At 48.1% G+C, this 16,288-nt stretch overlaps 1 protein-coding gene across 2 annotated transcripts in view; it reads right to left on the reverse strand.

Moving 5' to 3' along the window:
* ST3GAL2 (ST3 beta-galactoside alpha-2,3-sialyltransferase 2) overlaps positions 1-14,329 on the reverse strand; it is a 33,054-nt gene extending 18,725 nt beyond the window's left edge. Inside the window, exon 1 of one of the 2 annotated variants that reach the window (XM_083452811.1) lies at positions 13,719-14,329. The gene's annotated coding sequence lies outside the window, so the exon portion shown is untranslated. Of the gene's footprint in view, positions 1-11,752; positions 11,859-13,718 lie in introns of those variants that run through there. The other variant, XM_083452812.1, reaches the window with a different exon arrangement.
* Positions 14,330-16,288: the final 1,959 nt, after the last annotated feature.

A 16,288-nucleotide genomic window follows, 5' to 3' on the forward strand; every position in this document is an offset into this window, starting at 1 on the left:
CCACCACCAAGTTTTCATCTTTGCAGAAGTAAGGCAAAAGGTAAGGTAAAGGACCCCTGGATGGTTAAGCCCAGTCCAAGGCAACTCTGGGGAGTGGTGCTCATCTCCCATTTGTCCACAGACAGCTTTCCAGGTCATGTGGCCAGCATGACTAAACCGCTTCTGGCGCAATGGGACACTGTGATGAATGCCAGAGTGCATGGACCATTAGCTGGCCAAATTCTATATTTTCCCTCTTGCCTCCAATCTCTCCCCGACAGGACTACCAGCTTTCGCTCACTCTCAGCCCCCCTTTCCCCAATCTTGCTTTTGGAGATCTGCTCTTTGCTTTGCCCTTTTCTCCTTCCTCATCTGCACTTCTGCTTTTTTGCTGGTATATAACTTGCCCATTCGCCAGCCATGCCCCCCAAGTCTCCCACAGCTTTCTTTCCATTCTTGCCCGAACCTTACCTAATGCCTATGCCTCACAAAGTCAATACCCAAAAGCCTTCTTCCTCCTCTGGAAACTTCTGTTTCTCTTCTGGCAGCAAACAGCCCCAGTCACCATCCATTTCATCTCCTCACCTCACCTGTCACTCCTCCTTGCTTCAAGCTTCTTTCTCCAACTTGCCCAATTTTACCTCATCTAGGTCTGGCTTTGCATTTCTGCCTCTGCTTTTAGAACTGGCAAGTTTGGCCTGTAAGCTTCCACACTTTCAAAACTGCTAGTGTGCTCTTTATGAAAGTCTGTGTCAATTGTTTCTGTATAAAACACACACATGCACACAAACACACACAGACACAGACACGGAGGTACCTTGGTTTACAAACTTAATCTGTTCTGGAAGTCCATTCTTAAACCAAAACCATTCTTAAACCAAGGCACGCTTTCCCTAGTGAGGCCTACCGCCGCTGGTGCCCTTCCACCATTTGGATTCCATTCTTAGACCGAGGTAAAGTGCTCAAACCAAGACACTATTTCTGGTATTGTGGAGTTTGTAAACCAAATCGTTCTTAAACCGGACTGTTCTTAAACTGAGGTACCACTGTATATGCGAATTATTTTATAGTACAATAAATTGGTTGAATGATATTCAGTGGCATAAAAGTGACAGCTTCAGGATGCACTCAGGTCTCAAAGTCAAAAGATTCTGAGAGGAGAACCAAAGGTCTCCTATTGTTCACTCTGGACTTCAACTGCAGACCAGCTGCCTTGCAGGTAAGTTATGCCTTCACTCTTAAGAAAGCCCAAACACACAAATTTGCTAAATAGCTTCATACACACCTGGTGTGGGGTGGGGTGGGGTTGGGTGGGGGAGGTGTCTAAATATGGAAGTGACAGCAATATGTTTTGTAAATTCTGCTAAGATACTTTGATACCTAATAGGAACGGATCCTAGGATTACCTTGTTATCTGAAATAGTCAATGAAATATTGGCTACCAAAATACCATTGCATGCCTCAGAATGGTAGGAAAAAAACACAATTATTTATTTCTTTTTATAGGAATTTATACCTCACCTGTCAATAAAATTTCCAAGACTGCTTACAATAATTAATACATATCAATTAAAATATACAAAAATATTCTAGGTACAATAAAACCATTATGAGTAACCTGGTCGACTTCCAACCTAGTCCTAGTGTTATGAAAGAGGGAGAAAAACTTAGCTCTATCCGCTTTCTCCAAGCCATGAATAATTTTATGAACTTTCATCATGTTGCCTCTTACTCACCTTTTCTCTAAAACTAAAGAGACTCAAATGCCAAAACATTTCTTCATAGGGGAGTCACGCCCATCCTCTTGATCATTTTGGTTTCCTTTTGCTGAACCTTTTCCCAACCCTACAATATCCTTTTTGAGGTGAGACAACCAGAACCGTACATAGCATTCCAAATGCGATCACACCATAGATTTGTATACTGCAGTGGCATGATGATATTGGCAGTTTAATTTAATGATCCCTAGCATAGAATATGCCTTTTCCACAAATGTTGTACACTGGGGTGACATCTTCATTGAGTTATGTACTGTGACCCCAAGGTTTCATTCCTGGTCAGTCACCACCCTGGGAGCGTAGCTGTGAAATCAATATCTTTTTGCCCCAACGTGCATCACTTCACAGTTGTTACACACAGTGGCGTAGCGTGGGGGGTGCAGGGGGGGCCGGCCGCACCGGGCGCAACATCTGGGGGTTAGGGTTAGGGGGCGCAAATCCACGGGTTAGGGGGCGCAAATCCACGAGTTAGGGGGCGGAAATCCACGGGTTAGGGGGCGCAAATTACTTGCCTTGCCCCGGGTGCTGACAACCCATGCAACGCCACTGGTTACACAGAACTGCACTTGCCATTTTGCTGCTCATTCTCCATCTGGAGCTCCTCACAACCTCTTCTTCTGAGTTGCAGTCCAAAATATCAAGAGGGCATCAGGCTGGGGGAAGCTGCCCTGCCCCACAAAGCCGTATGCTCCCTTTATTTATTCCAACACAACCCTGCCTGTAATGTATTTAAATGCAAGGTTGTTTTTCTTCTTAAGGACATGCGAGTCAACCACTATGCCCTAGAATCAGGAGGGTTATCAACCAATTCAGCAGACGAACTGGCAGAAAGCACCTCCGGTGGAGTTTCCGTGTGGAGCCGGCACACATTTACCTACACGTGCAATAGGCAAAACGGATCCCCTCCCCCACCCAGAGATTTAAATGCTGCAGCGCCTGGAAAGTGACCTGAATCCTAAAGGATGTCAAGCTGGTCAAGCAACTCACTAACTGAATAGCTTAACAAGGCATGGCCAAAAAGCAAAAATAAGCTCAATGGTTTAGCAGGAAATAATTGGAATGTGTGCAGAAAAAGAGCAGGAGAAAGTATGGTCCAGGATCTGGCCCATAATAGTTTACATGTACCACCCAAAGAAATGCAGTCCTTAACATGAAAATGCTCTCCTCTCCTGGCTCAGGGGTGTTAGGCTTTTGCTGTTTCCCACTGACCTGTGATGACCCTTCAAGGGCTCCCCTTCACCAGCACATTTTGTATTTCAAGGCTGAAGAGGACAACTCTCAGTCTCCTCTTCTCAGCATCTCATGTCCTCCTTCCTCCTCCTCCTCTTCCACCTCTTCCTCAAGCAGGTCACTCTGATGCCCACCCAACAGCCATCAATTGCTCCAGCTTGTATCGATGACACCCTCTCCCTCCCCCTGCCTGGATTTAGCCCCTCCCCTTACATTATCTGCCAAGAGGCAAAGCAAGCTCTTCTCTCTATGGGCTCCTTCTTAAAACAGCAGCTGGAGGAATCCAGGGTAATCCCTGCAATGGGAGAGAGATTTGCTGCAAAAGCAGCTCTGGCACAGCTGGAAGCAGTTAGGGATTTGCACTTCCCACCCCTCAGCAAAATCCCCAGAGCGGCTTACAAAAGGGGGGACTTGGGGCAAGAAAACTCACTTGAAGCATCTCTCCCCACCCACTCTCTGCACCTCAAAAGCTATGTATGCCGCCGCCACCAACCGCATCTGGCTATGGATTATGAATATTTAAATAGCTCAGATAGGCAGCACCTTCTTGAAGTTGGTTCTGCTGTACTGGCAAAGAGACCAAAACCACAACACAGCCACCACGCATATACAAAAGCTAGCATGGCAGGGCATGCCTCAACATGCCAGCTTTCTCTGTGGTGGGAGTTTGTTAAGGCGGCATCAAGTCCTCTAGATCTAGATTGAAGGTGGGCAGAAGGATCCAGGCAATGCTTTTTTACTCCCATATGTTTAACAATATTAGCCACCCCACTCCCACAAAGTATATTGCAGTAATGGAGAACGCTTGTGATCACCACAATGGATTTTTACATGGAAGGACTGTGCAGCCCACCCAGTTTTAGTACTGAGAAAAAAAACTTGGGCTCAGAATTCTTTAATGCTATTTCTTTTGCAACAGTCTGAAGCCTGATTCATATATTGGGGCTTCTTTAAAAAGAAGATAGCAATGACTGATAGAGAATGTGACTGGCTCCTACGTACAGTCATTGTGGCTAACTGGCTCTTATTCCAGGACTGGAAAGAACAGCCACCTTCTGCCCTGTTCAATAGTGCAATGGCTGGAGGATGTGACTTGACTGTGCTGCATATGAGGAAGCAGCTTTCCAAAAATTAAGACAAGATGGAAAGGTCTCAGATGTATCAATCTCATATATGGACATGTTTCCTTAAGGCTGTATGAAGGACATTCTGGAAGTCATGTCAAGTGACTGTGCACACCCTCCTCAACATTTTTTTTAATCCGCCCCCCCCCCCAGCACCCAAAGGGTTACCTGTATAAAACATCAAAAAGAAAAACTTGAAATGAATTTTAAAAAAGAGGGCGTTGGCCAAATAGAGTGAGTCCAGAAGAGCAAGACCAGGATGGTAGCCAGGGACCCCTCTGAGGAACAGTGGAAAGAGCTGGGCTATGGTTAGCCTGGCAAAGAGGGGTTTCCGAGGGGGCTGGAGATCCCATGAGAGCTGCCTAGAATCAAGTGGCAGATATTGCATGGAGGCAGGTTTCAGCTATGCTAATGGGAAAAGCTATTTTTCAATAGGGGAACAGGCTGTCTGTGGCTGGCTGGGCCACCTGCCAGGGAGTCTTCACTTGGATCCTGCATTGCAGATCTGGCAAACAGCATGGGGTAGGGCCAGAGAACCTCCAAGGCCGATTCCAACTCTTATTTTATTACCCCAATCTGCTATGAACAACATTCTCTATTTACAAAAGACTTGGTGCTAACAGCAGCGAAAGTGGAGATGCCTAAGTACTGGAAAAGTGCCTTGGGCTATGCAATGCAAAGCTGGATCTTGCAACTTTGGCAGGCTGCGGTCAGCTGAAAAACCAAATTAACATGATGTTTCCACAAACAAGACAATTAAAAAATAATAATGGTTCCAATCCGTCTCATGCATAAATAGCTGGATGCAGAACGTCTTTTCCCCCATCAGCAATCTGTCTTTCGGGAAACTCCTTACATAGCACATAGGATAACCACATTTCTTTTGACACTTCCAAAAGTAACTCCTGATTCTACAGAGCATGTTAAACAACATTCTAAGATTAGCTGAATCCCTTTTGCATGTTTTGTACAGGTGTTGTGTTTGTTTACAAATACTTATTTTCAGTGGAGCAGGCGGAGAACAGAGGAAGATCCAGGAAGCTACTTTGATATTGAGGAAGATCCCCGATAACATCGAGGAACACTGGACCAAGCTAAAAAATCCATTATTGCAGCCTGTGAACAAACTATTGGATACCAAACCAAGAAACTGGTTGATGAGAATGACAGTGAGAGATTGACAAGAAAAGGAAGGCCTTTCAAATCTGGCAAAGATATAGAAACTGTGCCACTAAGAAAAAAACCCTATGCCAACACTAATGCTGAGATTCAAAGAAGAACCAGAGAACTAAAGAACACGAAGTGGATAAAAAAAAAAAGTTCAAGAAATCCAGCACTTAGCTGACACTCATGATGCACAGAATTTCTTTAAGGCCACAAAGACCTTCTATGGGCCAATAAATCATGGCATATGCCCCCTACGCTCAACAGACAGTACCACACTTCTAAAAGAAAAGAAGCTATTGCACTGCACTGTAAAGAACATTGTCAGCATCTCCTTAGCTGCAACTCCCCTGTAGCTGCTGAGGTCCTCTCACAAATTCTCAAAAACAAATTAGAGATGAGCTTGCGGTATCTCCAAAACCATTAACCAAATGAAAAACAACAAAGCCAGCGGACCTGATGGGATACCTGCCATAGTCTTCAAAGTGGACAGAATTGTGCTTACACAACAACTTCGCAAGCTCATCAGAAAAATCTGGGAGAAAGAGGAGATCCCAGCAGACTTTAGGCATACCAAAATTATCAATCTCTTTTTTTAAAAAAAGGTGATAGAATGGATTGCGGAAACTATCAAGGCATCTTTTTATTAGCTGCAGCTAGCAAAATTCTTGCAAGGATCTTATCAAACCATCTCCTAACAATATCCAAAGCTACCCTTCCTGAATCCCAAAATGAGTTTTTGACCTTCTAGGGGGACAGGTGGACATGATTTTCACAGCTTGACAGCTTCAAGAAGAATGCACCGGTTGTTCCGATTCAGCACTAAACCATGTGTTTTCCTGGGGGAAAGCAGTGGGGCAAACGGAGGTGTAGATGAGCCCAGAGTCTGAGCCTGTTGTCAAGAGAGATGCACTCTTGGTCGCCCTCCATTCAAATGAGAGCTGCAGCAAAAGAAAAGAGGTTAAGAAAGGAAGTGGCCTTCAAAAAAGGAAAAGGAAAAATTGGGCCTGGTCTTACTGCCTTCTAAACAGCCACCTTATCAGACCAACTATAGGCATTTCCTGCCCTGGAATGCAGGGGTCCTGTTGACGGCTGATGACCAGAGTCAGCTGCACTGGGTACTCTCAGTTCTTTTGCTTCCTGAAGGCTCAATCCAGCCTCCAGCATGGAACAGGCTTATGGTGATTACAATGCAACTTTTCTGCTCTTCTCCATCACTTTCATGAAGAATCATGGGAGCTAAAACTTGCATTCTGGGCCTGCTGCTTCATCAAGTTGCCCTTCCTGTCATTCCATATGCTGGACACTAGGTGCAAATGAACTGTCACCTCATGCAGACTGGATGATCTGGCCTCGCTGCCCTGGACTTCCTTCTTCTGTCCAACCAGAACAGAGAGGATGGCTCCTTTGGGGCCAAATAATTTTGCTGGGTGCCAAAAGGGAAGCCCTTCTTCAATTTTCATTTGGAAAACATGTGTTTCCCCAATATAAGCACTGAGCTTGGACATCTGGTAGGGAAGGGGTGGTGGAAGATAACAGAGGGTCGGCAGCCTATAACAGTTTCTGCAGAAATAGTCAACTTCTCCAGAGGGCCCATGCTGCATATTGAATCCATTGTGACATCACCTAAGAGGATGTTCCTCCTTTTTCTCATAACAGTTGCTGCAGAAAAGCAACACTAGACTTGAGTGTGCATCTGGCACACTTTCTGGGAGGAGGAGGAACCCCACCTCCTTTTCATGGTGCTGCACTGCAGCAAGAAGCAGCTCTGCTGGAGCTGTTGAAACCCTTCCATTGGCTGGATATCAGCCTGCGGACTCCACCAGGTGGAAAGGAAACTGCCAATTGAGGGGGAATTTGAGCCAACCACAGATAAATCCGAGGCAGCTTGGCAAGGCCTTGGCCCAGGGAGAGAGAGGGGGCAAGGGGGGGCAGTCAGAAAGAGCGTCTACCAAGAGGAATGGGAGGCTGACCTAGAAGGACCTCTGGTCAAATCCAGCTGCAGGGCTCTTCTTATAGGATGTGATACAATATGCAGATTGGCACAACGATAAAATGGAAGAGATGGAGGGAAGCAAGTTCTTTACCTTCTTAGAGAAAGGGTGGGCTATAGAATAAGATGTATCATTAGGATTTTGAGTAATTAATTTTTTTATACTGCCCTTCATCTGTAGATCACAGGGTGGTTTACAACTTAAACAAAGGTTATGCTGAAACAAACCCTGACATTTCATTTGCATGGAGTTCCTACACTGAGTGGGGACCGGCAAACAGATTGAGATGTGGTGCTGGCCAGAAGGAACTTCACACACCAAGTCGCTTTAGAATTGGAACAGAGTCATTCTAAGAGAAGATCACACTCTGGTAATGTTTTCAGCTCCCTCTTTACTTAAAACACTCTCTGATTGGGGGCAGGAGTTGCAGTGCAAGTAAGGGGTTTGAAGTAACCACTGGTATTTAAACTTTCCAATGAAGTCACTTTTGCCACATGATTCAGGCTTATTCCACATCCTCCTGTGTAGATGAACAAGGCTTGGCTGCTCACAGGAGCAGGAGGCAGCGGCGGTGGCAGCCAAACAGAGCCAAGAGCCTACTCTCTATCCACAGGAAAATCAGGAGACTGAAGAGAGGCTGCATGAATAGCAAAACCACAAACCTCACAGTACCTGAAGGAAAGTGGCTGCTAAATGGGCAGGAACATTTCCCATGTGCCCCCCTCATTCCTCAGTTCTCTGTGCTCTTGAAAGGGCTCCTCTTCCTCTTAAGTCTGTGTGGGCCAATGAAACCAATAATGAAACCCTTTTAAAAGGTATCTGGACAGAGATTGAGTGCCTGGGGATTTTCATACATATTGAGAAGTTTCAGAAATCTGGGCCATACATAGTAACACTGCCTGAGTATAGATTTCTCCAGCTCATTTTAGATGATGATGATGATGATAATGTTGTTGTTGTTGTTAAGTGAGTTGAAGTGTCCAACTGGATTATCCTTCAAGGTTAACTGTTACAATTATAATTAACTGCCCACTATATCAAACTGGGCACCACAGAACAGAGATTCAATTGTACAGTTTAAAGTACAGTGGTACCTTGGGTTAAGTACTTAATTCGTTCCGGAGGTCTATTCTTAACCTGAAACTGTTCTTAACCTGAAGCACCACTTTAGCTAATGGGGCCTGCTCCTGCTGCTGTGCCGCTGGAGCATGATTTCTGTTCTCATCCTGAAGCAAGTTCTTAACCAGAGGTACTATTTCTGGGTTAGCGGAGTCTGTAACCTGAAGCGTATGTAACCTGAAGCGTATGTAACCCGAGGTACCACTGTACTTTATGCAGGTGGAATGTGTGGCTGCTGCTGTCCAGCATGAGCCTTTAACGTTTTCATTGTCACCTCCTCTGGAGCTCTGGCACACAGATCTAGAAAAGGATAGGGGGGAAAGGCCTATACAGTCAGACCTAAAGACCCCCGCAAGAATCTGCTGCTAAAAAACGATCACTTTGTGTTGTGCTGAAGTTAACTAAGATGGCTCTTGTGCCATCCAGCTCTCTACAAAAGCACTGCACATAAACAGATCTGAGTGCAATGCAGATCACACACTTGTCCATCAGTACCCCTAGAAGCATTATCTCTCACACACATACAAAGAGCAAGGAGGCCTCTTAACTGCCACAGTTACTGAAAAGACAAAATACAAATTTGGCCATCAACTGTCTTCTCGAGAACCTGACCTCTGGTTTTGCAGGCCATGCTCCAAAGGCCAGAAGTCCTTTTTGCACTTTTGCTATTGGCTCCCTTGCACTTCGTGCAGATGTAAGATTTGCAATTTAGATGTCACATAGAAAATAAAGAGGCAATTAAAGTGAGGAAAAACTTTCAACTCTTTTCTTTTCTCCTCTCAGGTTAGACCCCTAGGCAAACTTTTACTGCACCTCAGCTAGCCTGTGAAACTGCCTTGGAGCTGGATCTACGAACTTAGCCATCCATGAATGGTTTAAACTGTTTATTTTAAAATATGTATTTGCTGCTTTTCTGACATGGGTTCAAGGCAACTGCAAACAACTGATGAACCACAATTTAAAAAAAAACAAAAACAAAAACCTTAGCTAGAAGGTGTTCTCAGCCATTCAGAAAAAACTCCCAAGGAGAAATCCTAGAGCAGCCTTCCCCCATCTGGTGCCCTCCAGATGTTTTAGACCACAACTGCCATCCACCCCAGCATCATACACCTGTATTGGTGAGAACTGATGTGAGTTGTAGTCCAAAAGATCCAGAGGGCACCAGACTGGGATAGGCTGTGCTAGAAGCAGGCAAGGAAAACTTGTGACAGTCCTTTCAAATTATAAGAAGAACAAATCCTCAGTTCCAGAGGGAGAGAGTGCCGTCCTAGCAACAGACGAAGCAGGATCTAGTTGGATAAACAAAGAAAGCAATAGAGATGACTTGTGTCAGAGGCATCTGCGTACTAGACTATGGGAATCTTTATAGGTTAAGCACGAGCACCTTGAACTGGGCCAGTGTGCTGTGGAGCCAACCCCTCCTCTGGAACTGGAGGAGGAAAAGATGCTCCTTGCCTCTTCCCTCTGACATTTAACAGATGGGCTACAGAATTTTGCATCTCCCAAGTCATCATCAAGGGCAGCCCCACATGGAGCATACCAAAGCAGTCAAGCTCAGCAGTTGCAAAAGTATGGGTCAAAGTGGCAGGCCCCATCATCCAAGAGGAGGTGCAGTGTGCACAGATGCTCTAGAAACAACAAAAATCCAGAGACAATTCAGAAAATTTCTGAGCAGCCTCAAGTTGGTTTCTGCCCTCTCAGTGCAGGTTTGGTTTGCAGCCCTTGGCATCGTCAGGAGCACAGCAGGCTGCAGATGACCCCACGGCTGCCAGTCTATACTGATGGAGCAACAACCAGCTTGGTGTTACACAGTAACTTTTTTCACACTCTCTAAAATGCCTTTGGCTTTTACATCTTGTAACAGTAGGTTTCAACCAGGATTTTAATTAAAAGAAACCACCAGGCTTGTTACTCTGCCATGTACGCTTTTGTGCTTGGGATCTTGCAGGTTTTATCATGCAGTGACTTCAGGGGTTTTGGTAACATGATGTGTGTTGCATCGCCCACAAACTAAAACAAGTGTGCTCATCAACTTGCTTATTTTCAACTGCAAGTCTGAACTGGCTCCTGAGTCTAAGATGGGAGCCAACTGGGTGCTAATATTTTTTTCATTAAAACCCTTCCAGCCCAATCCTTGAACCTGCAGTCTGAGAAACTCGACAAGGTTGGACCCCCAACTCTTTGCAAAGCACACCATGCCACACAAACACAACAAGTGGGAGGCTAGGCCAACAGTGCAGATATGTCAATAAAATAATATTTTATACTGTGGTGTTTTGAAAACAGTGATGGGCACAGAAGTGTTTCCTTCACTAAGCACTTCTGTTCTGGGCCCACATCCATCACAGAAGCATCACATAAACTATGCTCAGGGATTAGGATGCAGTTGCCTCACAGCTTTGACTCCAAGCATCTTATTGGGTGCTATCCGATGCAGCTCCTGGGCAGTCACAGAACCTGCTGTCTTGCACAGAATTTGGCATCCTGGAAAAACCTGAGCTTTAATTTAAAGGTCTCCAGCCACATGTTTTATGAAAATATCAGGCCGCTCCCCCTGGACCCTCCTAATTTCATTAACCCTTTCCTTGGTTTCCCTCAATATCCATTTAGGAAATCTGAATCATGGAGCACTACAGGAAACTGTTAAGTGTCAGCACAGGAAAAACTTTCTGGGAGCAGTAGCAAGCACAGCATGATCAAATCCAACATGTCTGCGAGTGAAAGAATATCTAGAAAGTCTTACTCAAGTCGTATTTAATTTCAGGACAGAGAATTACTCAACAATGAAGGATCAGTAAAAGAGATGTTACATGGAAGAATTAAAATCCATTAAGGAAACTTGGAGGTTCTTTTGAAACAATTATTGTAGAGGCTCAGATAGTATGTATCACAGAGGAACAAGAGTTCAGCATACTGCATAATGAAGCATTTTGTCTATATATTCATTTGATTTAAGATCCTCTTCATCAAATAATTCAGTGTTGCTTTTAATTGAACATTAATAATATTATCATGGACTAGATATGCTTCATTCACTCACTTTTTAACTGGTCTTTAACTAACTTATGCAAAGCCTTTGGGGGGGGAGGAAATATTTGTGCAATAGTGTTTAAATACAAGAAGGTGCAAATTCAAAAATATACAAGCTGCCATTCTACTGCATCTACTGACAGTCAACTGCAACTCTGCCTGGGGTTATGGAAGTCATAAGAATGGGGGGGGGGGGGGAGTGCAAAGCATATTGCCCCTGAATGAGAACAAAAAGGAACACAAACCCTGAGCAGACAAGTGCATACTGCAAACAGCAAATGAAGACATTTGAAGTGTTATTTCCTAAAGGCATAAAGACAAACAATTTAAATACCTCAGGAAATGGAAGCCAGCCAAGGCCATGATGGCAAAGGGCTGCTGGAGAGCCGAAATTGCAGGGAGAAGCTGTGTCAACTCTTTCTATCCGTCTTCACTGTGCAAAATGCTGGAGAGAGAAACCCATCGGAACCAGCTTTAAATAGCAAGCCTAGTCGCTATAGGCAACAAGGAATTCCATGCAGGCAAGTGAGTGGGCTGGTGGGGAGAGAGATCACTGCATGGCTTGGTTTTTGTTGTAGACACAGAGGAGAGGGTAGCCAAAACAGAAACACAGCAACAGGCTAGCGGAGGAGCAGATCCAAGCCCACTTGCTTTCTGTGCTGAGCTGTGAAGGAAGGTCAGTTCCCTTGTGGCTACCAGCACAGAAAGCAAATGGGTTGGCCCAATGGCTCAAGGGCAGCAGAATGATCTCTCCCTCCCTCCTCCCCTAGTCTGCTTACTAGACAGCCGAGAATCCTCCAGGGCAGTCTCTTAGCAGTCTCTTGACAGACTAGAGACTTTTGTGGGCTCATTTACAAGGCTGACCTGAAACACAGGTTTCGGTGGTGCTCTGTATCAAGATGCAAAAATTTGATACATAGGACGTCACACAGTTAAGAAGTCGGAGCTCTTTTAAAAACGAGGCCTCAGGGTCATGCAATGAAGTTTACTGACAACAGATTGTTAAGTAAGGATAAAAGTCCATTCAGTCACGCAAAACAAACCATCAGCTTATGGGCACCCCCTCACCTCAAGGGGCAGTGAATGCCACTGACTTAGGCCTTCCCTCTATAGGTTTGTTTAACATCACAGTTAAATGCAACCTCTACATCCAGAGACTCTACATCTGGACAGCAGGTGCTGAGAGCATGCAATGTTGCCATCATGTCCTGTTTGTGGGGCTTCTCTTTGAGACTCCTGGCTGACCAGTGCTGGGAACAGAGAATGAGGTGGGGCAGGTGGACCCCCAGTCTGGTGCCCTCCAGATGTTTCTGACCAAAACTCCTCTCACCCAGCACAGCTGTAGGATGCTGGGGTCAAGTGCAGCCCAAAACATCTGGAAGGCAGGTAGTTGGGGAAGGCTGCCGTCAGACTATGGATCCATCTTGTCCTGTACTGCCTACACGGACTGGCAGCAGCTCTTCCGGGGCTGGACCCGGGGTCTTCCGCTCCAGCACTCTCTGCCACTGAAGTGCCCTCAGGAGGCAATCCGACCCCTTTTCAAACTCTTGGGCACCAACGCAAAACAACGAGAGAGGTGCTGCCTCTAACTGCTCTCAGCTGCGGCAGGCAGTCCACTCTGCACATGCCCAGAAGCAACCGATTGCAGAGGGAACAGCCGTGGCAAGGTAACACGCCGGTTACAGACCGAACTTTACCGATTTCGGGGCTGAGGAAGACTCCGTAGGGGGCAGCTGGCAAGAGGCCCGGCCGGAGGCAGCCTCTCTTCCAAGCCAGGAGCTGGAGGGATCCCGGAGGCACAAGCCACCCGGCTCTCCGCGTTGGAGAGGCGAGGGACCCAGGATCATCCCCGGCCCCCTTGCCAGAATAGAGATCCCGGCTTGGCTCGGCCTCCCGGCAAAAACAGGTCGGAACCTGGGACCCCTCACAGGCAGCAGCGGCAGAGCTCCGCTGGGCTGCAGCCGGGCGCGCAGAACCCAAGGCGGCGGCGCCCTCCCAAGAGGGAAAAGCCCCTGAAAGCGCGGCGGCGACCGAGCGCCCCTTTACATCGCGGAGCAGGAGAAGCGAGAAGGGAGCAGTAGCAGCCCCCGACCGGGCCCTCCCTCGGCCTCTGCCACAGCTCAGCAGCCCCTCGCGGCGCTGCGGCAGGCAGGCAGGCGGTCCGCCCCACTGGGCTGCGCTGCGGGCCGGGTCCACTCCCCCAGAGGGCCGGAGAGACAAAGGCGGCGGAAGGAGCTGCTCGCTGCCCAGCCCCGCGCAGGCCTCCTCTTCGTCGTCGTCGTCGTCGTCCTGCCCCTTACCTGCTTCTGCGGCCGGCGGCTGCCGCGGGCCCCATCCATGGTGGGCGTTGGGGGGATTCAGCGGCAGCGGGCGGGCGGACTAGCGATACCGGGCCCAGCTCAGCTCAGCCCCGCTTCACCAGGCGGCGGCAGCGGCCTCCTCAGCAGCAGCGGCAGCGTCGTTGTCCTGCCGCGGGGCTCCTGGCTGCTGCCTCCGCAGGCGCCCCGCCGCCCCATCCTCAGCGCCGCTCCGCCGGCCGAGCTGCGCGCGGGATGGAGGGAGCGAGGCCGGCCGTCGGAGGGGAGGGGAGGAGGGGCGGAGACTCTGCGGAGGGGCGGGGGGCTCCCAGCTGCCTCGGCCCCCGGGGCGGGAAGAAAAGACCGCCTCTTCGGCCTCTCGCCAGCTTCGCCTCGGCGGTGGGAAAGCGGAGGGAGGGGCTGCCGTTGCCTCTGTGACCGGGTGGGCGCCGCTGCGTAGCTAGTCCTAGCCCTGCGGGACGCGTCCCCGGCGCTTTCCGAGATCTCTGCCCCGAGGCATCTAGCAAGGGCACCGGGAGGAGCGCGCGCTCTTTCAGAGCATCAGCAGGTCTTGTCGCCTCCGATGCGCTACCCGTGGCCAAGAAAGCCAGGCTGTGGGCTTCCTTGCAAGGCGGCGTAAACCGACCTCCGAGGAGAGCGGGTGGAGATAAGGAAACTGGGGTGCGGGGAGCTCGGTGGTTGTGTTTGCTAAAGGGACAGCTCCTCTAAAAGGTGGGGGAGCTTTGAGCCACTATTGGTAAAACTCACCCCCCACCCCGGGGACTGGCTATTTATTGAACTATACTGCGAGGAAGTTGGATGCGAGGAAGAGTATTTTCCCGGCACTTTCCTTAACCCCAAACTCTCGATCTTGGGGGTGGGGGTGAATTGGTTTAATGTGCAAAACCTGCAGTAATTGTGAGGCCCGAATTTGCCAATGCCTGACTGAGTTAGCGACAGTCTACAAGCGTACTGCCTTCATCACGTACTGCCGAACTCAGGTGAAGTTGTTGCAAAGCTGTGTGCTTCCCCAAACGAACTGCAATAAAAAGAATGGGGTGGGGTGGGGTGCAAGCAAATCAATGAGCAGGTTGTTGCCTGGAAGCACCCATAATTGATCTGGGAGTTCTTGAGCAATCAGCAGACTCCCCCGCCCCTAAATGCCCACTTTCAGTGTTCAGATTGTCCCATCTTATGGAGCAATAGCCAAGCTTGCTGCCGCGAGGCATTATTTGTCTCTCAACTCTTTGGACAGCTCCTCCAGCACGTGGTTAGCACAAGAGACTTCCGACACTTGTTTCCCCACGTGCACTAATACATCTCCTGTATTACATTTCCTGTTTCCAGAGTGGGTTCAAACATCAGTTGCTCTTCCCAAGGAACTCTGGGAATTGCAGCTGGGGGGGGGGGGAGTTCTCCTAACAACCCCCAGTACCCTTTTCACACAACAGTTCCCAGAATTCTTTGTGGGAAGCCATGGTTTTTCCCAGTAGTGATGTATGGAAGTGAGAGGTGGACCATAAAGAAGGTTGATCGCTGAAGAATTGATGCTTTTGAATTATTTTGCTGGATGAGACTCTTGAGAGTCCCATGGGCTGCAAGAAGATCAAACCTATCCATTCTGAAGGAAATCAGCCCTGAGTGCTCACTGGAAGGACAGATCCTGAAGCTGAGTCTCCAATACTTTGGCCACCTCATGAGAAGAGAAGACTCCCTGGAAAAGACCCTGATGTTGGGAAAGATGGAGGTCACAAGGAGAAGGGCGAGAGGACGAGATGGTTAGACAGTGTTCTCGAAGCTACCAGCATGAGTTTGACCAAACTGCGGGAGGCAGTGGAAGACAGGAGTGCCTGGTGTGCTCTGGTCCATGGGGTCACGAAGAGCTGGACACGACTAAAGGACTAAACAACAACAATGACCATTTAAAGTAGCAAGATGCTGTTTTAAATGTATAGTGCAGATGGGACCTGAGAATCATAGCCCAGAACCTACACACTCTCACAAGTCCACAGACAGCCTGCTCTGTCCCCCTGAGCAAGCTAAGGGGACCCATGAAGAGCAAAGGCTTCAGCTCAGTGGCAGAGCACCTGATTTGCAAGTAAAAGGTCCCAGGTGCAACTCCTGGTTCAACTCCTTCAGGCAAGGCTGAGAAAGCCTCCTGCTTGAAGACTTTTGGGCTGTACTACTCAAGTCACAGGGAACGCGGGTGGCGCTGTGGGTTAAACCACAGAGCCTAGGACTTGCCGATCAGAAGGTTGGCGGTTCGAATCCCTGCGACGGGGTGAGCTCCCATTGCTTGGTCCCTGCTCCTGCCAACCTAGCAGTTTGAAAGCACGTCAAAGTGCAAGTAGATAAATAGGTACCACTCCAGCGGGAAGGTAAACAGCGTTTCCGTGCACTGCTCTGGTTCGCCAGAAGCGGCTTAGTCATGCTGGCCACATGACCCGGAAGCTGTACACTGGCTCCCTCAGCCAATAAAGCGAGATGAGCACTGGTGTTGGAACAACATGCTTGTTGTCAATCATAACTCTGACTTTGCTGATTAGCTAGGAAGAGTGGCAGGCCGCAGGCGG

Source organism: Podarcis tiliguerta (genome assembly GCF_965153285.1).
Source record: "Podarcis tiliguerta genome assembly, chromosome: 8".
NCBI classification, from domain to species: Eukaryota; Metazoa; Chordata; class Lepidosauria; order Squamata; family Lacertidae; genus Podarcis; species Podarcis tiliguerta.